The sequence below is a fragment of the Myotis nattereri genome (genome assembly GCF_964212035.1).
Source record: "Myotis nattereri genome assembly, chromosome: Y".
Taxonomy (NCBI): Eukaryota; Metazoa; Chordata; class Mammalia; order Chiroptera; family Vespertilionidae; genus Myotis; species Myotis nattereri.
The window spans coordinates 13,086,925-13,114,729 of NC_138094.1; the positions used below are offsets into that span (position 1 = coordinate 13,086,925).

Here is a 27,805-nt window from a genome sequence, read left to right on the forward strand (position 1 = left end):
ATTTCTGAAGCCAATTCTTATTTATTAGCATTTTTTGAGAGCTTTATGTACCAGTTATAACTTCATAGACCTTGTTTTTAGGCCTTTTTTTTTTTAGTCCTCATTTAAAGATGTATTTTCCATTGAAGAGTGAAAGGGAAGAGTAGAGGAATAGGGAGAGAGAAGAGAAACACTGATGTGAGAGACACCTCAACTTGGCCTCCCACATGCACCCCCAACCAAAGATGGTGAGAAAACCCACAACTGAGGTATATGTGGTTGACAGGAATGGAACCCACCATCTTTTGGTCTGCAAGCCATTGCTCTAACCACTGAATAAAATTAGCCAGAGCTAGGCCTTCCTTCTTAATGCATGATATTATTTCACAACCCACGATCCACAATCATATTCATAAATTTGGTAACAAAGCCTAAGCAGACCTGAATTCACTGTTGATAAACTTTACCTGAACTGATGCAAATCCATTCATTACCTTTATTTATTCTACCCAGCATGGATAGTCACATATTTGACTGCAAACATGGTTCACTAAAGGATGCTGCCCCAGAACTCCCAGGGCTGTGGCAAAACCACTATAGGGCCCAATCTATCTATGCTAATACAAGTTTATGTGGTTGTTAAGCCCTCACGCCGCAATGCCCTCATGCCCATCACATCCATCATCAGGAGGCTGCGTGCACAGGTGGGCGCAGACTTGATGCTGTGTGCACGGAGGTGGGGCCTGGCAGCTAGCTTCACATGGCGTGGCCTGGGGTGCCGCAGTCTTTTTGCATCAAGGGTTCAGGAATTTGGAGAAGGGGCTGACACATAAATGGATACACTGGACAAGAAGTATAAATTTGGAAGGGATGGGGGAAAGCCAGGCGGAAACCAGCTCTCTAGTGGAGTGGCTTGCCGAATTTCTGGACCCATGGCTTTTTATTTACACATTTTTCCCTTTAGCAAAATAAACACGCATATCAAAGGTCAGGTTTGATAAACAGGAAAAAATTATCAGGTTAGGGGAACTGCTTTTGGCCTTTCCTCTAGCAGCAGGTAATAATTTGCAGATTTTCAGCCCTGCTGAATATCGAAGCCCATCAGCCTTCTGGTGAACTTCTCGCATTTATTATGACCTGCTGGTCTTAGCTTCTAGCACTGGGGGTCCCGAGGCTTTACATGCCTGCAGGCAGGGACCCTACTCCAGCCTACCTCTTTGGGGCAATTCATCCAGGAGCCTACATCTTTGGGGCGATCTATCGTGGGGCTCCAGAACTGAGAGGGCACAGGCCAGGCTGGGGGGCCCCTTCCGCCTGACTGCAGGAATTTTGTGCACCAGGCCTCTAGTCGATAATAAAAACATAATGTGCTAATTAGACCGGACAGCCGAATGACCTTCCAGACATCCTTCTGGACAACCTTCCAGACAAAGCCACAGCTGCGAGGTCCGAGGCGAGCCACCGAAGGTGAGTGCACAAATTTCATGCATCAGGCCTCTAGTTTTCAGATAAGGGTATGAGGACCTGCAGCCACAACAAGACTAACAACTCTGCTCCTCCCACATTACACCTGGGGAGCTAAGGCTAGGATATACAGGTAGGGAGGTGTACAGATGCTGGGACTCCCTAAGCAAAACCTGAACATGCATAGCCAGTCTTGTGGCCGCTACTCTCCAGCAATGCCTCCAGGGCAATGCATGTGTTTGAAAAGGTTCCATCCTCAAACTATTCATCTTTCGAGATCACTGTGATTTCAGCTGTGGGCAGTTTAGCAAATAGGCGTGAGAGAAAATAAGGAACAGGGAAGGAGTCAAGAGATAAAAATGAAACTAGTGTGGAAGATGGGAAAAGGAACTGAGGAGGAGTGAGTACAAATAGGAACTGAGGAAGGCTCCAGGCCAGGAAATGTGGAAACCAGTTCAACTGCTAACACACAGAAACTTTCTTTTTGAGCTTTGTATCTCAGCTTCAGTACACCTGTTATGAAGAAGAGGCAGGCAGTATGCATCCTCAGGGCAAACATGCAGTAACATGATAGCAGTAATCCTTCTGAGTATCTGATGTGTTGCAGGCACTCAACTGAGAGCCATCTCATTTTGCCTTCTTCACCATGGCAAAGTAGATATTCATATCCCCATTGCAAATGAGGAAACTGAGGTCCAACTGTAGCTGGAGAAATCACTGGGTCAAATTTTTCCGACTTTAGTGGTAGTGGGTGGCTCTTGCAGTATCTTTAGAAAAAGACTTTTCTAAGACTCCCATGGGAGAATGAATGTATTTTATTGGTGTGTAATTATATTTTCTGGTCTGCAGGGTTCACTGTCCCTTAGCCTAGTCCTGAAAAGAGTGCAGACGGGGCTCCAGCAGAATCAAAGAGTAGGGCCAGTATCCAGAGTGTCCATTCCATGGTGGAGCAGGGCATGATTTAGTGTCAGGCTACATTTAGTACATCAGTACACTGTGTGAAGTCTACATGGCTGTGGGTCACAGGGTGAGTAGAGGGAGGTAAGAACACCATAAGCTGGGAATCTGAGGTGAGCAGCGAGAGAGAGGGGCTTCTTTGTTCAGGAGCTTAAAAATTAAATATTCCTGTACTTGCGGTGGCATGCCTATTTCTGGCTACTGACTTATTCCCTGGTGTGACAGACTAACAGATAAGCAACATCACACGTCATGCAGACCTCACTGGGCATGGGTCCATTGTCTAGTGCCTTCCCACAGTGATCTTTAGGTAATAAACTTGGAGACTATTAACTGCAATTCCCTGGCAAAGCTGTATAAACGGCATGTCTCTATTACCTAATCTTCCTTTTACTCCTTCCCTGTTAATAACCAGGTTATTATAATGGTTATCACAAAGAAGTTAAATGTGTCCAACCAAGGTTAATCAGTAACTTCAAAATTGAGGTGCAAAAACATAAACACTGTATATAATCAATGTGATATATACTAACCTCTATCTAAAGCAACTGAATGACAGGTCCACCAGTCACTCTGACATGTACTGATACCAGGGGGCAGACACTCAACGCAGGAGCTGCCCCCTGGTGGTGAGTGCGCTCCCACAGGGGGAGTGCCGCTCTGCTGACTGACCTGTTCCTGGAGGCCCACCAGCCAGCAGCAGTAGCCACTCACTCCCTCAGTAGTCCTGCAGGTCCAATCTCTAGAGAACAGGCCAGGCACCAACAGACCAGTACCACCAGCACAGGGCCACTAGCCTCCTGAAAGTTGGCCTCAGGCACCGCAGCTGCTTCCCCTCCCTAGACACTCTGCAAGGAAGAAATCTTGACAATCCCTGCGAACGTCAGGGACAGATCTGGATCCTGGGCAGGCAAGGGCATCCCACCACCTGCCCAAAGGGCAGATTGCGTTCTCCCCCCACCGCCCCTCCATCCCATACCCTTTGGGACAGGCGCCAGATGCAGGCAAGCACCACTGCAGCAGAGGAGCTTCTCCTGATCAGGACTGACTGGGCATGAGCCTGCGGCAGGTGCAGCAGGATCAGGATGAGCGAGAGTGGTAGGCAGTAGCAGCAGGTGGCGCTGGACTGCCAGTTTCAGCACAATCCCCACAGGCCACACTGAGGGACCCCACCCATGCACAAATTTATGCAACAGGCCTCTAGAGTGACATAAGTCACCCTGCTTCTCACATATTTTACTCATCTCTCAAGGAACACGTAAAAACCCTGAAGGGTCAGATTGATCTTATTATCAAGGTAACAAATATAAAAGAAAAACCAAGGTCCATGAATTTGGGAACCTCTGTGCCATTACACCTTTCTTATTTGGGGTACAAGGCTCTTCCAAGCCAAAGGAACCTATAAAAGCAAGTCACGTTAGCTGATGACTGACTGGTTGGTATTCCTGAAATGGACAGAGTTTTTACTTCTAAGATGACATATTTCTATGGCTTTTCCCCTACTATGAGAATTACTGAAACTTAAGTAATGATCATTACATTTCCATATATACTGGAAGTTTTACACATACACATTTGTAAGTTAAAAATCTCTCTAACCTGTCTCAATCTGCTTCAGTTGCAATTTTAAATCAGCCACCTGCATAGTTAACCTCCTTACAAAAGCATCATAATTTAATATCTGGGCCTTCAGCTTTGCAGAATGCTCAATCTGAAAAGATTTAAAGAAGGGAAGAAATCAATGTAAAAGAAATCCCAGTTCACTTCAAAAGGAACAAGTCTTTTATAGGGCTTATTCTCTTTTCCATTTTGCCCATTCTGAGCAGCTTCATGCATGTAGTCCACAGGTCCCTAGAAAACAATAGAGCACACAAACAAGTTTGCCACCTCCATTTGCACTCATCTCTAAGAACAGTTCTATAAGGTATGAGGCAGACACCAGAGTGTCAACAATTCTAAGTCACAGGGCAAGAATCAAGAGACATTACTAGAGGGCACAATCGAGACTGGGACAATTTTTGTTTATGAGTGCGCTTTCCTTGGGATTTTATTACTGTTATAAATATAGTTATATCATCACCCAAGAATTTCTCAGGTGAGAAGGTTACCTTAGAATAGTGGGGGGATAATTTTTGATGTTAAAACCAATCTGATTTACACTGGTGTGACACACACAAGGCTTACATGTGTACACAGTGGATCAGACTAACACCTGACCAAATAAAGATCAGTACTCACTTCACTTTGCAGCTGTCTCTGCAGAGCCTCCTTGTGAGTTTCAAACTTCTTATGCCCTAACACGAAAGCAGCTCTTGCTTCCTTCAACTGTTTCTGCAAATTTACCAGTTCAGGAGGTGGTTGAGCTATAACGAAGAAGGTAAAAAAGCCTGGTGATTATCAACAGTAAGTTTTCCCATCTCACTTAGCAAAAGCAGCTAAAGATATTTTAAATTGTTCTTTCTTTTCTTTGTACACATGTAGTTAATACCATATTAATTCTATGGAATGGACTAAGAGCACAAATTTCAGAAGAGTTTAATGCATGCAGAGGCAAAGTTCACTACTCTTTTCTAATGCAAATGAAAGAAATTCTTTCAAATCCTTTAACTAACCTGAAAGCCCACCTCTTTCCTCTATCACACACAGGAGGCATAAAAGGAGTTCTCCATCAAAACCTGTTAAGTACCCCTAGGTCTAATCTGATCTGTGCACCAGTCAGCAACACTCAGGGTTCAAGCAGACATCAGATGGAGTTCCACCATTTCAGTCACTGAAGAACCACTAAAGGGTGATTCATGTAGGTTAGCCACTAAGGGTGGTATAGTTCTCTGGGCTAGTAATCGGGCCATGCTGTTAACTCCGTGGGCCCAAAGTAGGAGTGGGGAAACTTACTTCTGCCAAGGGCCATTGGGATATTTATTTTTAGTTAGTTATTTATTTTTAAATATATTTTATTGATTTTTTACAGAGGGGAAGGGAGAGAGATAGAGAGCCAGAAACATCGATGAGAGAGAAACATCGATCAGCTGCCTCCTGCACATCCCCCATTGGGGATGTGCCCGCAACCCAGGCACATGCCCTTGACCGGAATCGAACCTGGGACCCTTCAGTCTGCAGGCCGACGCTCCATCCACTGAGCCAAACCGGTTTTGACATGGATATTTATAACATCATTTGCAGGTCATACAAAATTATCAACTTAATTAGCCTCCTATATTTGGTCAAACATTTAATTAACTCACCCCTAATGCCTTGGCAGGGCCAGATCAAAAGATTTTATGGGTCTTCTATAGCCTGTGGGCAGGACAGTCTCCACACTTGGCCTAAACCATCAGGGAGGGAAGAATTCCCAGAATTGGGAGAGAAAGATCTGGCACAGGCACAGAGCAATGGTGAGAGGTCATCCTGTAAGCACTGGATCTTGCCTTGCTGAGAGGCACAGGGCCAGCCCACAGCCAATATATACAGTGGGGGTGAGGATGCAATGGTGGAGAGGGAATAATAACCTCAACCTCACTCTCATTCCTCCTTCTCAATGGCCAAATCTGAGCAGCAGAAAGTGAGGGGAGATTTGTACAACCCAGAAGGCAGATTTGTAGTTTAAAGATACTTCTTAGTGACACTAATAATATACTATAGTAATAGCAAGCAAAAAAAAGGAAGTAACTTCAAATTGAGAATCTTAATTTTATAAAAATTTTCCTGATTGAGGCCTTCCTTACAGATACAAAGCATAGTTTCATAATATTAAGCTAATATGAATTACAAAGACATGCAAATCAGGAAAAAGACATACGGTTAAAAAGATGCAAGTTTTCATTTCTGCTCTCTTCCAGTTGTTGTTTAAGTAATTTATTTTGAGCCTGAAGCTCTAATTTCTCTTCTTTTAGAAGCGAATAGCCACTCATCTCTTTCATCTCTTCATTCAGCAGGTGGTTTTGCTTGGTTATTGCCAAGAACTGGGCCTTGAGAGATTCGAGTTCAAGCTGGAATTGAAAAAAAAACTTGCATTTGAACAGTTACTGCAGTACTTCTTATGTAAAAACTGGCAGGCTGCTATAAACTGGGTGTCATAGTAAGTAAGGTCACTGGACAGAGGACTCATTCTCTGCAGTAAGAAGAACCTGATTCCAACATGGAAGCTCATCTTTGCCCTAGAAGGGGCGGGGGAAGTTCATCCAACCTTATACTTATGCAGAAGAACCCTGGCCTACAAAGCAAGTGCTTCAGATTAAGTTTGTTGCCCATTTTCCAGATACAACTAAGGTCCCAATAGCAATCACAGACTGCAGCAATGTTTATAAAAATGAAAAGCTGAGCTATCACAAACATGCTGTGGTGCTTTCCTTTTTTTATACATTTCATGTTTACATACAAAAGTCTACAATGTTCTCAAATAAATAGATCATTACAGCTGCAAAAATACATTTTATGTGCAGGATATATCCAGGTACATCAAGTTCCAGCTCTGTCCTTCAGAGAGCACACGTGATGAACAGCAAGAAAATAAATGGCATGTGAAAAACACATCTCATTCTGTTTTATCCTGTAAGATCCCAATGTAATGACAGGAATGTTCACCTTCTGCTGATGGGAAGGAAGGAGAGGCTAAGGCAGAAACTAAAAGCACTGGCCACCTGCTATGGGCTAGGCACATAGGTCAGCTCACCACGGAACCTCAACCACCCCAATGATTAAGGAACTTGTTCCAGGCAACAAGCAGGAAGGACTAAAAGGAAGAACTACTAAATTAACTTAAGTTGGGCCTTCTTAGTCATAAAATAAACAGTCTAAACACATCAAGCTAAATAATGTATGGCTGAAACTAAAATTTCATCTACTGCCTTGAAGTTTTATCGACTTCAAAAAACAATAGGCTTAGCAATTACCTCAAGTTCTTTCACACGAGTTGCAGAATGATTGCATTCTTCTTCCTGTTTTGAATTGGTAGCCATGGACTGCTCTTGCACAAGAATAGGTTTTACTGAAAGAGAAAGCCAACCAATTAAAGATGTTTTTCTAGTGAATAAAAACTCATTTAAGAATTTATGTACAATGTCAGACCTAATGACGATTATTTCATCATCTAAAATAGCAGGTGTCATAGTCAAAAATCAGTAGGGAAAGTAAGAAATAAGTCCTATTACCCAACAGGTGATGGGAAGTCTTAATGGTCACATATATTGTGAACTTTCTTCCACTACACATACCCACCAGTTGCACCAGCTGCTCAGAGCCCTCATACACAAAGATCTGAATTTCCTTAAATACAAAGATTTGTCTTATGATTTTAATGTCTATTTCATCATTTCCACTTCATTCAATATGAGTCTATGCAGATATATCATTAAAAAAAAATTAGCTGACTACATGATGGTACTAATTCCTAAGAAGTATTAGTCTAGTTTTCACAAGATAGTCACAGAGGAGCAGCCACACACTGGGTGACCTTATGGGTCCTTATCAAGTACCCAGCTCTGGTTCCTTTGAAATTTCTACTTAAGTTCACTTCTTTTCATAGACAAGTTTCTACAAATATACTGAGACATAAAATATCAAGAGATTGAAAAATTATTCAACTTTCCTACTCCTGGGTTAGTTATAAAACAGTTTAGGAAGTTATATGTCAGGTAAAAATATCATGAGGCATAAACACATGTTACAAGTAAAAGAAATAAGGAAACAGGTCACAGGGAATGGAGAAGTTAAAATTTTCCATAAGTAAAAAATGAAGTCTCTCATGCTTAAAACCACAATGAGCTATCACCTCCCACCTGTTAGAACAGCTATCATCAATAAATGGATAAATAACAAGTGCTGGCCAAGATGTGGAAAAAAGAGAAGCCTCATACACTGTTGGTGGGAATGCAGACTGGTGCAGCCACTATGGAAAAACAGTGTGAAGTCACTCTCCCCACCCCCACCCCCCCAAAAAAAATAATAATAAGAGCGGCCATATGTTCTAATAATTCTACTTCTCAGTATATGTAAAAAACAACAACATGCCAATTTGAAAAGACATACATGTGCACCCACATGTTCACGGCAGCATTACTAGTAACAGACAAGATTTGGAAGCAACCTAGACTACCATCAATAAATGAATGTGTGGATACAGAAGATGTGATATATTACTCAGCCACTGAAATGAATAAAATCTTGCCACCTGTGACAACATGGATGAATCTAAAGGATATTATGATGAAATAAGTTACAGAGAAAAACAAATACCTTATGATTTAACTTACATGTGGAATCTTAAGAAATAAAAATAAACAAAACAAAACAGACAGGCCCATAAATATTGATAACAAGCAAGTGGTGGTCAAAGGGGAGGGAGGAAAGTAGATGGGGGAAGAAAAACCTCCTGAATACCCTACCTCTCTCAGGTTAAGGTCATTTTTGATACGTAAAATTAAAAGAACAAAATAATGATTAATTTTGTAGTAAAAGTAAAATGTAAGCTACACACACACATATAAATTTAGAACAGGCCCAATTTAGGAAGCTAATAACCTATACCAGAAATTTACAAATGCAGCTTTCTTCTCCACAAGAATCACCTTTATTCTTCCTGTCCTCTTCACCCAGTCTGTTAGATCTATCGATGTAGTCATCCTTTAGCTCAAGTTGATACCTGAGAATTAGAATGACCAAAATGATTTTCTTGTCACTTTCCTGAACAGATTCCTATCAATGTATGGGTTTCTGTGGCACCCAGGCACCTAAGGGCATGAACATGGCCATGCATAACTTCAAGGACTATCAGTACCAAAGCCCAGAGATCCAAATTCTGAATATAAAACCTGCTACAATCCTTTAACTTGGTCCCCAAAACTCGTTATTGTGAGGTTATTGAGAACAATTATTCCATGGTGGTCTGGATTGGCACACAAAAGTAAATTAAGTTCAATTTACACTGGTACAACTGACTCTAAATCCCAAGAACAAGAAGTCAGTCACATCCACCTGCCTTGCCTTGCACCCCATCCCCACCCCAAAGAACTTTTGCCCTCAAGGGCTGGGCATAGGGTTCGGGGCCAACTTCGACCACCCTCATATCTGGGTTAGCAATACCAAAAGCACACTTTCAAGTTTTACTTATCTCCACCAACTGCCACTAGCAGACGTTTCAGTTGAGAGAGATGGTGAGTATCCTGTGAATTCCCACCCTTGCTCAAGTCATAGAGGATACCCAAACCAGACAACATCAAACAGTACATGATCTGCGAAGCAGTGGGAAAATTAACATACACATTTACTCATTCATTTAGCCCTAAGGGTTTAACAACTACAGACATGTCAGCATTTGCTATTATACTCGAGAAGCTGACATACTATATGTATGTCATCATTTCAAAATCTATACATGGAAAGGTACTATATTTTAATTAGAATTCTTTTAAAGAATAAGCTCAGTACTATGTAATGTAAGTACTATGTAATGTAATCTCATGACAAATTACGGGCAAGGCAGTAAAAAGAGACCACTTATTAAGACATACCAAAAGTTAGTTGAGTCATCTCTTCACCACAAATTCATTTACTCAATGAATATTATATGAACACCTGTGTGCTAGACACTACACTGAGCACTGTAGAGAAAAGTTACCATATGGGCTTGATGTCTGCACTGAGTAGTTAATCACTGCAACACATTAAAACTCAGATTATAGGGAAGTCATAGTAACCACAGTTATCATATTTTCCTTTTCCTGTATAATTTTTTTGCTCCATTGTTAATTTCCATTTATTTCTTTTGATTCTGGCTTTGCAGAATCTTGAAGGAATACAGGGCACATGTTACCTGATAAGCACTAAAACCACTAGGCAGAATAATTTATAAATTGATAGATACCTCCATCGTAGTGGCAAGTATGAGGCGGGAGAGGAAAAGAGAACTAAAAGGGATTATAATTCCAGCCCTGGTCAGCCTGATTCAGATGGTTGAAGCACTGTCCAGTGCATTGGAAGGTCATGGGATCAATTCCTGATCAGGGCACATACAGGAGGCAACAGATCAATATTTCTCTCTCATGCTGATTTTTACCTGTCTCTCTCCTTTCCTCCCTAAAATTATTATTTTTTTTTTTAAAAAGTGAATTTTTAAAAAGTTGATCAACCTGTGGGTCGCGACCCCTTTGGTGGTTGAACGACCCTTTCACAGGGGTCGCCTAAGACCATCCTGCATAACAGCTATTTACATTACGATTCATAACAGTAGCAACATTACAGTTATGCAGTAGCAACGAACATAATTTTATGGTTGGGTCACAACATGAGAAACCGTATTTAAAAGGTCAGAAGGTTGAGAATAACTGCCTTAGATCAACCACTTTTATAGTTTATCTACAATGTGAGCTGAGCAACTCACAATGTGCCATAAAATGAAAGCAAATCACAGACCCTCAATACATGTTAGAAAAGCTATGAGTAAGAAAGAGCAGAGGATGCTATTCCCTATACTGTAACTCTGTAAAATTATCTTAAATATTCATGGGAAAGGCTTGACTGTCAATAAAAAACACGTATTTTTTTAAACACTATCACCATAAAATGTTAAGTCTTATCTACTTCACTAGTATTGCTGTGTTTCCATCAACTTATTCCAAATCTATTACTTGTTTAAGAACACCAAACAATTTCTTTAGAATTTCATTCTTGAGCTTTTGGTCACAGGTCTCCTCCATGCTCTTTATATTCAGGATCCTGTCTCCTAAGTGCATCAGCCACACTTTTATGATTTTCTTCTGTAGCCTCTGATATTAGCAAAAATATAAAAAGCAAAAAAATAAAACTGTAATTGCTGAAGTAAAGACTTTAGGAGAAAAAAATAACATAATTTTAGCTCCACAAGCTAAAACTGTTATGTGACTGTCACTGCTGGGAAGTAACTGGAAAGAGCTGGAGTTCTCCATCTATTTTATGAACTGACCAAGTTATGTGGGATCTGAAGTAGCAGATGGAGCAGCATGGTGCACCAGGCTGCAGGGAGTGTGCAAGTTTCAAGACCAAAGTGCTTTTCATAGAAGATGATGAACACTTAAAAAATGATTGCAGGTAATAAATGGCCATAATAAATTCAGAGAAAAGCTACATACCAAACTTAAGTTAGTGTACTTTTGCTTTAGTACTTATTTCTTCAGTAAGATTATTTCTGTGAGGTTTAACTGATCAGCCCATAGGTATGAAAGACAAAAGATTTGTTTCTGATATTTAATAATCTAGTGATTGAATACTGAAGAGTGCTGAACAATAGAAAAAGATAGATAGGTCAATCAGAACTTCCAAATACTGAAGAATGGAATGGTCTTCCCTTTGATCGAGCCAGGTAAGTGCTAGGGAATGCTGACCATTCCAAGCAAAGGATAAAAGCTCTATGTGTTAGCACCCTCTGCTGACTAACATGTAAAGCAAAGGAGCAGTAAACTATACTTATTAGCTTACTAGATGCCTGGTGCACAAATTCATGAATGGCAGGGGTCCCTCCACCTGGCTGATCACGGTGGTCTCACACAGTCCTGATCTTCTCACCCAGTCCCAATTGGGGCTGGGGTGGGATCACAGGAGGGCTCCAGGGCAAGTCTGGTCCTGTCTTGCCTGGTCCTGATGGGCCCCACCCCAGCAGCAAGCAACTTACTGGTTGGAACATCTGCCCCCGGGTGGTCAGTGCAAGTCGTAGCGACCAGTCAGTTGACCACTCGGTCAGACACTTAGCATATCATGCCTTTATATATATAGGTTGTAACTCACAGCACAGAATGTTCAGCATGAACTTTCCCCTGCCCCTGGTCTTGGAGACCGCATGTTCTTCTAAGGCTCTGCTCACCAAATTCAGCTGCCACATGAAGTAAATTGCATTGTGTGCGTGGAAACCCTTTGTAGGCTCCATTGCTGTGTCTTTACTTCGTTGCAGTTCCAATTACTCCAACATAAAGACAGACACCCTCATTATCAGGTAACACCATCATGGTAAGACCCCTGCTCAGCCTACTGCAGTGGTTTTTAAATAGGCCATGGGTCGCCCTAGATGGTTTGGTAGAGTAGGTACAGCCGCAGCCTGCGAACTAAAGGGTCCTAGGTTTGATTCCGGTCAAAGACACATTCCTGGATTGCGGGCTTAATCCCCAGTATGGAGCACATGCAGGAGGCGATGGATTCTCTCTCATCATTGATGTTTCTCTCTCTCTCTCTCTCTCACTCTGCCTTCCTCTCTGAAATCAATAAAAATAGTAAGTAGGCCATTAATCAAACGTTGCTGCTCTCCATCCAGTCCCCTCAAACCCTCTTTTGCTTTGACCCTCCCCACACACACACTCTGCTGCGGTCTGTAAAATGGGGTCAGGATTTCTACTTCAACCAAGGGCAAAGCTTCCACATGGCCCTCCTTCCCCGACTGTCTTTGCCCCCAGTCCTGTGGGGTTTCTCCCTCCTTCCCCTCCATCTAACTTGGTGGGCCCTGCTCTGCCCCCTCCTCATGTGACCTCCTGTCTGCAGCCTCCCACTTTCTCCTCTGGGGGCAGAGCTCTCCAAAGGCTGTGTGGGAATGGAGCGGGCTGTGCAGAGTGGGGTGGGGCAGACAAGGCAGTACAGGGTGTGCAGTGGTGGAGAGCTCTGTGGGCCAAGTCCAACCTTTGGAGAAGAGCTGGGGTGACAGGTCACCGGGAGGAGGAGGGAGGGATGTAGACCTTGTTCCGTGGGAGAGGCACTGGGTTCCTTGGCTGTCCCCACACAACAGCTTTTCTAGGCCCCTGCACAGCTATCATCCTCCACCTCTTGCTGCCTCCGCCTCAAGTTTTGGACTCAGTTTCTTTGACTCAGCCCCACCCCCCTCTCAGCTGCGTTCCAGGAGCCTGAGGCTGCACCTTGGCTTTGGGCAGCTATGCCTGGCCTGCCCCCTATAATGGTGTTACCCACTCTCCTGGAGTAGTTAGTGAAACTTAAATAAATATAAGCAGCTCTGAAGATTATAAATTGAGCACTGAGAAGGCCACAGGCTGCGGAGGGCTGCATAGTCCAGGCTCTCAGCATAGAAGCCTCCCCAGCCACCCGGTCCCTGCTGGCTCCCGCCCCCACCTGCCTCTGCCCAGGGCTCAAGACAAACCCCAGGAACTTCCTGACAGCTCTCACCTCACATCTCACTTTCCAGTCCAGCCCACCAGTGCCCACAGCAAGCTAACCTACTGGTCCGAGCGTCTGCCCCCTGGTGGTCAGTGCACGTCATAGTGACTGATCGACTGATCCAGTGGTCAAACTCACAGTGGAACTCCAGTAGAGGGAATAATTTGCATATTAGGCTTTTATTACGTAAGATATCAGCGATTTTCAACCTTATTTATCTCTGACACACATAAACTACTAAAATTCTGCAGCATGCCAAAAATATATTTGCCCATTTAAAAAAAACACAACAGGTATATTTTTGAATCGTTCACAATGAACCGCTATTTTGTGTTGACTGTTGTCTTTTTTTTTTATTTGAAAATCTAAGGAAAAAGAGGTTAACGCCCTTGACTACAGTCAGGTATGTCATCTTTTATATATTCTTGCAGCACACCAGTTGAAAATCGATGGCTTATTTGTCACTTTCCTTTTCTGTCATGATCAATTTACCACTTCAGTACTGCTTAGAACAGAGTAATGTAGCAGAGATGAAAAATAAAATGAATTAAAGCCTATATAAATGATCTAACCACATTAATGAAGACCAGGGCAAATCCACTAAGGAAGTAAGAGTCAACTAACAGTAGAACCTAATGGAAATGAAACCTGTTTCATAAACTAGACTGGTGAGCTTGCCATTAATGGCAGGTACAATGTGAAGAATGAAATAGTGGTGAGCACTTAGTACACACACATCCATCACCCAGTACAAATCAAGTCAGAGCCACTGCATTGAGTTACTACATGCACATGGAACCGTTAGATCTCAATGACTAAACATAAGTGTGTGACTGAACATAATTTGTTAACAGTTGTTAGCTTCTTCAAAGTACTGGTCTGGTTTTACTGTAGCCTGATGATGGTGTCTCACTGCTTTTCATCCCAATAACTAATATTTCAAAAGCAAAATCCTAGTCTTTGTTTCTCTCAACTTATGCCTTTTAAAACTAGCCGAATGCACCTTTACATCCAAGAACTCTACTTGGCAATTAGCATTAGAATAATTAGTAGTATTTGTTTTAAACTCACAGACTCTGAATAGTCAAAATGAAAACATTACTTACAAATCAAAAGCTTCAATTCTTTGCTTCAGTTCTGCTTCTCTGCCTTTTAGGAAATCGATATCTTCCAGTAGAAGCTGTATTTGAGCATAACTTTCTTTTGTTTCCATCTGTAGAGGAAAGCATTAATTGTAGCAAGCAAGCTGAGGAAAATAAGACAGATTTGAACTAATGGACTGCTTCCTACATTCCAGAGAACAAAGTACAGACAATTAGAGGAACAATTTCACTTTTAAAACATTCCATCTCAAGGTATGCATTTTGCCTATTCTAGTTACACAAGAATTTACCTCCTAGTCCAGGGGTGGGCAAACTTTTGGATGCGAGGGCCACAATGGGTTCTTAAACTGGTCCGGAGGGCCGGAACAAAAGCATGGATGGAGTGTGTGTGTGAACTAATATAAATTCAAAGTAAACATCATTACATAAAAGGGTACGGTCTTTTTTTCTTTTAGTTTTATTCATTTCAAACGGGCCGGATCCGGCCCGCGGGCCGTAGTTTGCCCATGGCTTCCCTAGCCCAATGACTGTTACGCTATATTACCCTAATATCCCTTGTGCAGAATATCCTGACACTTCCTTAACATTTTTGTAAGTTCTCCAGAAAAAAAAAAACAAAAAACAAAATGGGGGAACTTAACAAAGTAGAATCCCCATGGTTCAATAGTCGTCTGAAAGTTTCAATTCATGGGCGGTTCTGACTCAGAATGAACAAGCTGGAATGAAACTGTGAAAAATAGATCACACTTACATTTGCGTGTTCACTGAGCAAGGATTTACTGAATATCATGTCAAAAAGCACAGTGAGCTGGATATGAAAAGATGAACAGCTACAGTCCCCATCTTTTAAAAAATTCACAATTTACTGAGGGAGAGAGAAATAATACTACAATGTGATAATTTCACAACCAGAGTCCAGTCTCCACGGCAGGAATGATGCCTAAATGAGTCTATCAATGGGATTCAGGGAAGGCGTCACCAGGAAGCATCATTGAAGCTAAAGTTTGAAGGACAGGACAGTTTTATCAGGGAGAGAAGGGGGTGAACAGTTGGGTGGCAGAGTAAAAGTATGGTGCCTTTTATGAGGATGCCAAGCTTCTCCAGTGCCTTCAGAGAATCTGACTGAATGGAGACAGGCTGTCAACTGGTTGATCTGATCTAGTCACTCACTCATTTTAAGGTTCAAAGTGTTAGTCTGAACACAACCCATCATCTCAAAGACCAGTGCTTCCATTTATTTTTATAGCTAAAATTAACCCAATTCCCAGAAATGCCAGAAAAAATTGGAGAGGGGGTGTGGTCACCATTAATAACTGGGTTTTACTGAGAAGCTCCAAGAAAGGTTGACACTGGAAGGAAGCCTTTTAACTTCAACCATCTCCTGGTATCAGTAGTCCTGGCTGAGGAAACCATGACCCCAACCTAGTTAGGTCTGACAACCCTTGGGAAAGGAACTGTTTTTCCAAAAGAAACAATCCAATCTCTTTTGCTGGCATGCACTCCCCACCATTCCTCAACCTCTTCATGTCCTGTCCAGTCATTTTCTGGGTGACAAGATCAAATGGCCACATGGATGACACTTATAAGCCCCAGGCCCTTCTACTGCAGGGACCTTTGCCTTTGCTCAGATGGAAGCACATTGCATTTGGTTTCCAACTTCACCTAGAACCCCAACCTGCAACTCTGTCCTGTTGGTCCACCCTTATTCTTCCATCTGTCTGTATCCCCAGACTTACTCCTTGATGTCTGAGACTGCCACGTAGCTCTCCCTTCTCTCCTGGATTATTAGTCATCCACACTCTGCTCTGGTTCCGCTCACCATCATGCTGAACCCCAATGTCTTCAACTAAACAGGCTGCCTTTCTCAAATGAAATAAATTCAGCTCTATAAAGCTACACTCCTCAACTACGACCATTTTTCTGCCCTCAATGACCTTCCAAATCCTCCCAAGAGCTGCAACAGAACAATCACCTACAACAAGCATGTCAAACTCATGGCCCACAGGCCGCACGTGGCCCACAATGAATATGTTTGTGGCTCAGCGAATATAACAGTATGTAGCGTATTAATAAAAATTTCGTAACCTGATTTTTACAATAACCTGATTTACATAATTATTAATTACTAACTACATTTGCTAATGACTGATTATAATTGTGTTGCATTCATTTCCCTTGTGCGCCTTACGCGCAGGCGTGCCATTTCTCTCCATTAATACTAGCAGACAATATTTTAGCACCCGATGACCACATCATTAGTCTTGTACTGACTTGTTTGGTATGTGCAACAGGAAATACTTTGCTTTTGGAGAATGAGAAAAGTAGGTTTATTTGCATTGTGCTTATTAATCTGTCCAGTTATTCAGTGTCTGGGAAGTTAATGTTCAATGCAAAATACTAATTTTTATTAAAACGTTCTATTATTTTTTGTTAACGATTACTCATTTATTTTAGCCCTTTGTATCCAGCATGTCTTTATCGAAATAAACCTTTCTATGAAAATTGAAGCTTTTGTTTTGCAGCCCACATAAACTTGGTTCGTGTTAGTGTTTGAAATTCTTCACCTACATGCACTTGGTCTGGTCTACTTCAATTCCAGGTTGCCCACTTCAGCAGTACCCTCAAAACAGCTCGAGAATCCTGTCAGCTTCAGAGAGCTGCTCTGCTCCTTCTGCAACCCCCCGCCACCCAGTGGCCATTCCATACCTCTGGTCCTCTCCTTATCACTTAATTCTCACATCTGCTGCAATTTTAGTGAGGTTGTCTCACGCCCCTGACTCGGACATTCACTTCCACTCTTCCTTCCAGTAATCTCGAAAAAAGAAGTCTTAGTATCCTTTTCAAAGCTGATTCTTCCAGGTGTATTCTTGACCGCAGTCCCTACTAGTCCTCTAGGCCAGTGATGGCGAACCTATGACACGCGTACCATTTTGGGTGACACGCATCGAAAGAGACAAAAAATTGCGTATTCATATATTTGTCTCTCGCAATGGCCAGAGCTGGGCATCACTCGAGTAATATTATTACTCATGTTACTCATGATCAATTACACAATTCTAAAACCAGATGTAAGCATGTACATCAGTGTTGCGTAGCAAAGATACATTGTGAAAACATCCAAGATACACTGTTCCAATATTGGCATTAATATGAAAAGGTTAAGAATTGCACTATAAAGAGATTAATCTTTACTCAAGACACTTTATTTTTACTCGAGTGACAAAATGCCCAATTCTGGAAACGGCCTCATTATTGTCAACATGTGCCTCGGGTAAGCTTCCTGTGCGTTCGGGTGCATTCGGCAAACGGACGCACTTGATCGCCATGTTCATTAGGAGACAGGAGTGGGAAGGTTAGAAGAAAAAGATATAAGGGGAGAAAAATGGCGGAGGTATAAACGGACGTGTCCTGTGCCTTGTCCTGGAGCAGATAAGGGTGAGCAGCTGAAACGGGTAACATACAGCCCGAATAGGCAGAGGATATTCAGCTGAGAGACAGTCTGCAGCTGGGAAAGACAGAGAACTCCCAGAAAAAAAAGGACGGTTGGAGACTGCGGCTGAAACGTCTCCCTGTGTGCCGGCTCAGCAGCGGAGACTGTGCCATCTTGAGTGGCTGTTACAGACAACCAGAGATCAGCTACTAACCTGGAAACAAGGGATCTCAAGCAGCGTGACTGCGTGAACTCAGACGAGCACTGCTTCTTCTCACAGAAAGGTTAGACTTCCCCTAAAGGTGCGGTTTGCAATTCAGGTTGGAGAGAGAACCGCGCGGGGTGAAATCTGCGCCCCACAGAATCCGTGGCCCTTGGGACCAGCGTGACCCTCAAGTGGGGAAGGGGCCCCACAGGGCTGCTGGCAGAAGGGAACGATAAAAATAAGCACATAGCTGGACTGGATGCAAAAAAGCAGCCTCGGATTCTGCCAGTCTGCCGGGTGCTTGGTGCCAGGGGCGAGTGGGTGCGTGGAGACTGTGCGCAGACCTGGAAGGTGGAGGCTTGCAAATTCGCACAACTTCTCAGGCTCTTGTTGTTACAGTTCCCCTTAGATCCGTGTGTTTGATTATTAAACCCAGTGAATGGGATTCCCCAGGTGGGGTCATTCACATAGCCTGTAGGGGAAAGATCTTTTTGGGGAGCCTGGGAAACAGAGCGGGGAGTAATGATTAAAGAACCAGCTCTGGGCAGTGGACTTTCCCAAACCAGTTTCAAGTAACATAGAGAAAATAAACCCTAACTACTGGATAGAGAGGACTTATAGCCTCGGAGGTCAATCCAGACACACTGCCACCCAGAGGCAGAGCCACGAACTGTCTCTTCTGTAAATGCAAATAAAGGCAGTCTGGTAAACAAATACAACCTGCCTTAAAATCAGGACTGTGGTTTACAGCACGGAGGGACAGTGTATCGCAGGGAAATTCAACAATCTCCTAAATGCCTGGCAGGACTAAGGCGTGCCAAAAAGAAGAGTAGAAGATCTGAAGCACCTTCACTACTGCACATTTTTATCTTTTTTTCTTTTTAATTCTTTTTTCACCATTTCATAAAGAACCTATTATTATTTTTTTTCATCACCTGATTTTACCTTTGTAATTACTACATTTTTTTAGCCAGTATTATTGCTATCATTTTACCACTTTTTCAAGTGTCATTTTATTTTTTTTTCGTTATTTTATTTTGGAATTAGTGTTCTACACTCTATTTTCATCGTTCCTTTAGCATCAGTTCTCTCTATCTCACCTTTACCCTTAAGCCATAACTCTTCCTCACTTTTCCCCTTCTGTTGTCCTGTTCCTCTTACCCTATTCCTGCTTTAGATTTTCCCTATTCATTCTTTTTACCCACTGTCTAAATTTCACCCTACTTATATACCTAATTTCCAATCCCTTGCTCTAAATCCATACACACCTCTCTCTTCTCGTTCTTCACTACCCAATTTTTTTTCTCTGTCTGTCGTTTTGCTAGTGTTTGCTTGATTTTGAGTATATTTTTTTTTATGCTTGTTTGGGAGATTGTTTTGTTTTTCATTTTTATTTTCCTGTTTTGCTTTTTCTTTCTCTGGTTATTTTTGTGCTTCTGTTTTCCCTTGCCTCGCCTGATATTAGTGGTTGATTGTAGTTTGCATTAATCTCCAGGGATCTGCTGCTGGAATTCATTGGGATTATTTGTGGTTCTATTAGAGTTTTCTCCCCAAATAGCCTCTTCCCCACCTCTAATTCATTCTCTCACTTTTTTTTTTCTTCTTTCTTCTCTCCCTTTTCCCAATCTCATTTCGGCATTCCTTTTTGTTTTTTTCTTTCTCTCTTTAATCTTTTTCTCTTTTTTCTTCTTTATCCCCTAATTCTCTTCGCTCAGTGGTCACCTTTATTTGGGGTTATTAATATCGTAAATACATTTGTTTTCGGTGCCTTGTATGTTGTGCCTTGTTGTGTTGTATTTTGTGCCTTTAAATCAACGCATCAGAAAGAGAACTACATAACCAAACACCTGGAGAAGAGAGATCATGGTGAAAAAAGAACCAACCCACATATGAAAGAAAAACAGGCATCATCAGAAAAGGAAGTAAACGAAATGGGGGCAATGGAGGCAAGCACCCTGTCAAAGAAAGAAATCAGAGAAATGGCCATAAGGTGGATGAAAAGAATGGAAGACAAATTCAACAATATGTGTAGGAACCAAGAGGAAATGAAGAAAAACCAAGAAGAAATGAAAAATGACATCACTGCTATAAAGAACTCAATAGAAAGCATCAACAGTAGACTAGGAGAAGCAGAGGACCACATAAGCGAGCTAGAAGACAAGGTAGGAAAAAATACCCAAACAGAGCAGCTTCTAGAAAAAAAAATTAAAAAGCATGAGGACAGCCTAAGAGAACTCTGGGACAACACTAAACGAAACAACATCCAAATAACAGGGGTCCCAGAAGGAGAGGAAACTGAGCAAGGAATAGAAAACCTGTTTGAAAAAATAATAACGGAAAATTTCCCTGAGATAGGGAAGAAAAAACTCACACAAATCCAAGAAGCTCACAGAGTCCCAAACATAATGAACCCAAAACGACCGACACCAAGGCACATAATAATTAAATTGGCAAACACCAACGACAAAGCAAGAATATTAAAAGCAGCCAGAGAGAGACAGAAAGTTACCTACAAAGGATCCTCCATCAGACTAGAGACCGATTTCTCAACAGAAACACATCAGGCAAGAAGGGAATGGAATGAAATATACAAAGTCATGCAAAGGAAGGGTCTGAATCCAAGAATACTGTACCCAGCGAGGCTATCAATCAAAATTGAGGGTCAAATCAGGAGCTTCACAGACAAAAACGGTCTACGGGAGTTTATTACAACCGAGCCAGCAATGCAAGAAATGCTAAAGGGTCTGCTGTAAAAAGAAAAAATAGGAAACAAAGAAGGAACGCAACAGTAAAGATCAAAAATGGTGACTAACAAGTTTCTATCAATAATAACTTTAAATGTAAATGGATTAAATGCCCCAGTAAAAACGCATAGGGTAAATGAGTGGATAAGAAAACATGACCCATATATCCGCTGTCTACAGGAAACCCAACTCAGAAAAAAAGACGCACACAGACTGATGGTGAAGTAATGGAAAAAGGTTTTTTAGGCCAATGGAAGTGAAAAAAAAACCGGGGTAGCAATACTTATATCTAACAAATTAGATCTCAAAGTGAAGGACATAAAAAGAGATAAAGAAGGCCACTTCATAATACTAAACGGAGGAGTCCAACAAGAAGAAATAACTCTGGTAAATATATATGCACCCAATATAGGAACACCCAAATATGTAAGAAAACTTCTGGAGGAGATCAAGGGAGAGATTGACAGCAATACAATCATAGTAGGGGACCTTAACACCCCATTATCACCATTGGACAAATCCTCTAAACAAAAACTCAGCAAAGAAACATCAATCCTAAATGACTCACTAGATCAGATGGAATTAATTGACATCTTCAGAACATTTCACCCCAAAGCCACAGAATACACATTCTCCTCAACTGCACATTTGTCATCTTCAAAGATAGAGCATGTACTGGGTCACAGATAAAGTCTCTTCAAATTCAAGAAAATTGAAATCATATCCAGCATCTTCTCAGACCACAAACGCATAAAACTGGAAATCAACTACAACAAAAACAATCCAAGAAAATCAAACACATGGAGACTAAATAGCATGCTATTAAGCAACGACTGGGTTACCAGAGAGATCAAAGAAGAAATAAAAAACATCATGGCAACAAACAAAAATGAAAACACAACAATCCAAAACCTATGGGACACAGTGAAAGAACTCTTGAGAGGGAAGTTCACAGCTCTACAAGCCTACTGCAAGAAACAAGAAACAATGAGAATAAATGACCTAACTCTACAACGCAAAGAGTTAGAAAGAGAGCAACAAAAAAAGCCCACTCTAAGCAGAAGGAAGGAAATAACAAAGATCAGAGCGGAGATAAACAACACAGAGACCAAAAAAAACAATACAAAAGATCAACAAAAACAAGATCTGGTTCTTTGAAAGGATAAACAAGATTGATACACCTCTAGCCAGGCTCACCAAGAAACAAAGAGAGAGGACCCAAGTAAACAAAATCAGGAATGAAATAGGAGAAATAACAACAGACCCCATAGAAATACAAAGGATTGTTAGAAAATACTATGAACTCTACTCCAACACACTAGACAACCTGGAGGAAATGGACATATTCCTAGAAAAATACAACATTCCAAAACTTAATCAGGAAGAATCTAAAAATTTCAATGGGCCAATAACTATGGAGGAAATCGAAGCAGTAATCAAAAAGCTTCCAGCAAACAAAAGCCCGGGGCCAGACGGCTTCACAGGGGAGTTTTACCAAACATTGAAGGAAGAACTAAACCTATCCTCCTCAGACTATGTCAAAAGATCCAAGAGGAAGGAACACTTCCCAGCTCATTCTATGAAGCCAGCATCACCCTAACACCAAAACCAGATAAAGACAACACAATGAAAGAGAATTATAGGCCAATATCCCTCAAGAACATAGATGCCAAAATCCTCAACAAAATCCTAGCAAATCGGATCCAGCAGTACATCAAAAAGATCATACACCATGACTAAGTAGGATTTATCCCAGGGATGCAAGGATGGTACAATATCCGCAAATCAATAAATGTGATACATCACGTAAACAAATTGAGAGAAAAAAACCGTATAATCATATCAATTGATGCGGAAAAAGCATTTGACTAAATCCAACACTCTTTCTTGATAAAAACTCTCAGCAAGATAGGAATTGAGGGATCATACCTCAACATAATAAAAGCCATATATGACAAACCAATAGCCAACATCATAATCAATGGGCAAAAACTAAAATCATTCCCCTTAAAATCAGGAACAAGACAGGGATGCCCCCTCTCACCACTCCAGTTCAATACAGTACTGGAAGTACTAGCCATTGCGATCAGACAAGAAGAAATAAGAGGCATCCAGATTGGAAAAAAAGAAGTAAAACTGTCCTTATTTGCAGATGACATGATACTGTACATACAGAACCCAAAAGACTCCATCAAAAAATTATTAGACTTAATAAATGAATTCAGCAATGTAGCAGGATACAAAATTAATGCTAAGAAATCCATGGCATTTCTTTACACCAAAAGTGAACTTACCGAGAGTGAAACTACAAAAGCAATCCCATTTACCATTGAACCAAAAAAATTAAAATACCTAGGAATAAACTTAACTAAGGAGGTAAAAGACTTATATGCAAAAAACTACAGGACACTGAAAACAGAGGTAGAGGAAGACAGAAACAGATGGAAGAACACACCGTGTTCATGGATTGGTAGAATCAACATCATCAAAATGTCCATACTACCCAAAGGAATCTATAGATTCAATGCAATCCCCATTAAATTACCAATGGCATATTTCACAAATCTAGAACGAACGTTCCAAAAATTCATCTGGAATAAAAAAAAGATCCCGAATAGCTGCAGCAATCCCGATAAAGAAGAACAAAGTAGGTGGGATCTCAATACCAGATATCAAACTGTATTACAAAGCCACTGTTCTTAAAACAGCTTGGTACTGGCACAAGAACAGACATATAGGTCAATGGAATAGAATAGAGACCCCAGAAATCGACACAAACCACTATGCCCAATTAATATTCGACAAAGGAGGCAAGAGCATACAATGGAGTCAAGACAGTCTCTTCAATAAATGCTGTTGGGAAAATTAGACAGATACATGCAAAAAGATGAAACTAGACCACCAACTCACACCAGACACAAAATTAAACTCAAAATGGATAAAAACTTCAATGTAAGATGGGAAACCATAAAAATACTAGAGGAATCCACAGGCAGCGAAATTGCAAACATATGCCCAAGGAATTTCCTCTCTGATAATGCTCCTAGGGCAATGGAGACTAAAGAGGAAATAAACAAATGGGACTACATCAAAATAAAAAGCTTTTGCACAGCAACGGAAACCATCAACAAAACAACAAGAAGACCCACTGTATGGGAGAACATATTTGCCAATGATACCACCGACAGGGGTTTAATTTCCAACATTTACAGGGGTCTCATGTAACTTAACAAAAGGAAGATAAACAATCCAATAAAAAAATGGGCAACGGACCTAGATGAACACTTTTCGAAAGAGGACATACAGAAGGCCGAAAGACATATGAAAACATGCTCAAAGTCACTAATTATAGGAGAGATACAAATCAAAACGACAACGCGTTATCATCTCACAACTGTCAGAATGGCTATCATCAAAAAATCAACAAACAACAAGTGTTGGAGAGGATGTGGAGAAAAAGGAACCCTTCTGCACTGCTGGTGGGAATACAGACTGGTGCAGCCACTGTGGAGAACAGTATGTAGCCACCTCAAAAAACTAAAAATGGAACTCCCATTTGACCCAGTGATCCCACTAGTAGGAATATATCCCAAGAAACCAGAAACACCAATCAGAAAGGATATATGCACCCCTATGTTCATAGCAGCACAATTCACCATAGCTAAGATTTGGAAACAGCCTAAGAGCCCATCAGCAGATGAGTGGATTAGAAAACTGTGGTACATATACACAATGGAATACTATGCTGCGGTAAAAAAGAAGGAACTCTTGCCTTTTGCAACAGCATGGGTGGAACTGGAGAGCATTATGCTAAGTGAAATAAGTCAGTCAGAGAAAGATAAATACCACATGATCTCACTCATTTGTGGATTATAGAGAACAACATAGACTGATGAAAAGGGACAGATCCAAAGACTGAGAAACAGCAATCAGGCTATCAATCCCCAGAAGGAAAGTAGGGGAGGGCGGGGGTAAGGTGAAGAGATCAACCGAAGGACTTGTATACATGTATATAAGCCAAACCAATGGACATGGACAACAGGGGGATGGGAGCATGAGTGTGTGGGGAGGTTGGGGAGGCTGGGGATAATGGGGGGGAAGAGGACACATTTGTAATACCTTACCTAATAAAAAAAAAACAAAAAGATATACAGTGCAACAGTGCTCAACGAGACATTCTGAGTGTCAGATAATTGATTACAGCACCATATATTTGTTGGTTATACGTACTGTTTTTGAATTGTTTTGCAACAGGAGTCAGTGCAACAACACTGCAAAAAGTTAATAGGTAAGAAAACTATCAACCTTTTATAAAAAATGCCGTCATTTATGTTTATTTTTGCAGCCTTGTGATGGAGAATCAAAAAAATAAAAAAGCAAGATTGAATGATAAGGGAAGTGGAAGTAGCAGTAGCCGACCCTTAAAAAGACATATGCACTGAGATGTACGGGATTGTCAACAGAAACAACAATTCATTGTGCATAGTGTTTAATGAAACAGTAGTAAGCAGAACGTGGAATGTAAAGAGACATTTTGAAACTAATCATTGTCAGTTCTTGAAAAAAAGTATTGATGAGAGGAAGGAATGCATTTCTAGGCAGCTACACCTCTATAAAAGTCAATCAAATTCCATCATTAAATTTGTAAGATGCTCTACAAATTTAATATCAGCAAGTTACTATATTGCTCTCTCCATAGCTCAGCATGGAAAAAACCCTCAGTGACAGAGAATTTAGTAAGGAAACATTTCTAAGAGGTGCACCAGCTCTATTTCACGATATGAAAAAAAAAAAGATGATGTTATTAAAAGAATTTCTAAGTTACCACTCAGTAGAAATACTATCAAAGGCAGAATAGCTCTCATAGCCAGTTAGCCTGGAGGCCAAATCACCCCCGGTATTGCCGACAACAATCAAGGCTTAACTACAACAAGACTGCGCACAAAGACCACTAGGGGGTGCACCAAGAAAAGATAAAAAAATGCGGAGGCAAAGAAATAGGACGCAAATGTCAGAAATGGAAGATATAGAGCTCAAAACCACACTTTTAAGGTCTCTCAAGAACTGTCTACAAGCTGCTGATAAACTTAGTAAGGCCCTCGAAAAGACTGGTGAGACCGCCGATAAATGTAGTGAGATCCTCAAGAAATCTAAAGAGACCCTCGATGTTGTGATAAAGAACCAACTAGAAATTAAGCATACACTGACTGAAATAAAGAATACTATACAGACACCCAACAGCAGACCAGAGGAGCGCAAGAATCAAGTCAAAGATTCGAAATGCGAAGAAGCAAAGAACACCCAACTGGAAAAGCAAAAAGAAAAAAGAATCCGAAAATACGAAGATAGTGTAAGGAGCCTCTGGGACAGCTTCAAGCGTACCAACATCAGAATTATAGGGGTGCCAGAAGATGAGAGAGAGCAAGATATTGAAAACCTATTTGAAGAAATAATGACAGAAAACTTCCCCCACCTGGTGAAAGAAATAGACTTACAGGTCCAGGAAGCGCAGAGAACCCCAAACAAAAGGAATCCAAAGGGGACCACACCAAGACACATCATAATTAAAATGCCAAGAGCAAAAGACAAAGAGAGAATCTTAAAAGCAGCAAGAGAAAGAAACTCAGTTACCTACAAGGGAATACCCATACGACTGTCAGCTCATTTCTCAACAGAAACTTTGCAGGCCAGAAGGGAGTGGCAAGAAATACTCAAAGTGATGAATACCAAGAACCTACAACCAAGATTACTTTATCCAGCAAAGCTATCATTCAGAACTGAAGGTCAGATAAAGAGCTTCACAGATAAGGAAAAGCTAAAGGAGTTCATCACCACCAAACCAGGATTATATGAAATGCTGAAAGGTATCCTTTAAGAAGAGGAAGAAGAAGAAAAAGGTAAAGATACAAATTATGAACAACAAACATGCATCTATCAACAAGTGAATCTAAGAATCAAGTGAATAAATAATCTGGTGATCATAATAGAATCAGGGACATAGAAAAAAAAATCATACACCTATGGGTGAGGACAGTAGGGGGTGGGGGTAAGGGCAGAGGGTGGGGTGGGAACTGGGTGGCAGGGAGCTATGGGGGGAAAATAGAGGAACAACTGTAATAATCTGAACAATAAAGATTTAATTTAAAAAAAAAGGTAGAATAACAAATCTTGACAAAAACGTACAAAGTCAATAAAAAAAAGACTTAAATAGATGTAAATATTTTTTGATTTCTCTTGATGAAACTACTGATGTCACATCATATGCTCGGTTGGCCATTATTGCTAGATATTCTGATGGTCTCACTATGAGAGAAGAGTTGATAAAGTTAGAATAAGTGCCAATGAGTACATCAGGAAACCAAATATGTAAAGTTGTTATAAAAACATTCAGTGTCCTAAACATTGATATCTCTAAAATTGTGTCAGTCACGACAGACGGGGCACCAAAGATGGTGGGAAAAAAGTGGGATTCCTGAAATTGTTTATGGAAGCTATTAGACATCCACTTGCACCTTTTCATTGCATTATCCATCAGGAGGTGTTGTGTGCCAAATCGGGATTCTCTGAATTGAATGATTTAATGTCAGTTGTAACAAAAATTGTGAATTTTATAGCTTCTCGACCCCTTCACAAGCGAGAATTTTCTGTACTTTTACAGGAAGTTGATTCAACCTACAGTGGACTACTGATGTTCAATCGTGTGAGATGGCTAAGTCGAGGAAAACTACTTGAGCGATTTGTGGAGTGCTTTGAAGAAATTATGGTATTTATTGAGAATAAGGATCTGGCAAACTTTCCTCAG

At 41.1% G+C, this 27,805-nt stretch overlaps 1 pseudogene across 1 annotated transcript in view; it reads right to left on the bottom strand.

Moving 5' to 3' along the window:
• LOC308512341 (centriole and centriolar satellite protein OFD1-like) overlaps positions 1-27,805 on the bottom strand; it is a 142,439-nt pseudogene that overhangs the window by 21,113 nt on the left and 93,521 nt on the right. The window contains exons 5-9 of the transcript in view: positions 14,636-14,734; positions 11,041-11,136; positions 8,964-9,037; positions 7,290-7,384; positions 6,204-6,386 (exon numbers count right to left, since the gene is read on the bottom strand). The product of the transcript in view is annotated as a centriole and centriolar satellite protein OFD1-like (transcript). The remainder of the gene's footprint in view (positions 1-6,203; positions 6,387-7,289; positions 7,385-8,963; positions 9,038-11,040; positions 11,137-14,635; positions 14,735-27,805) is intronic.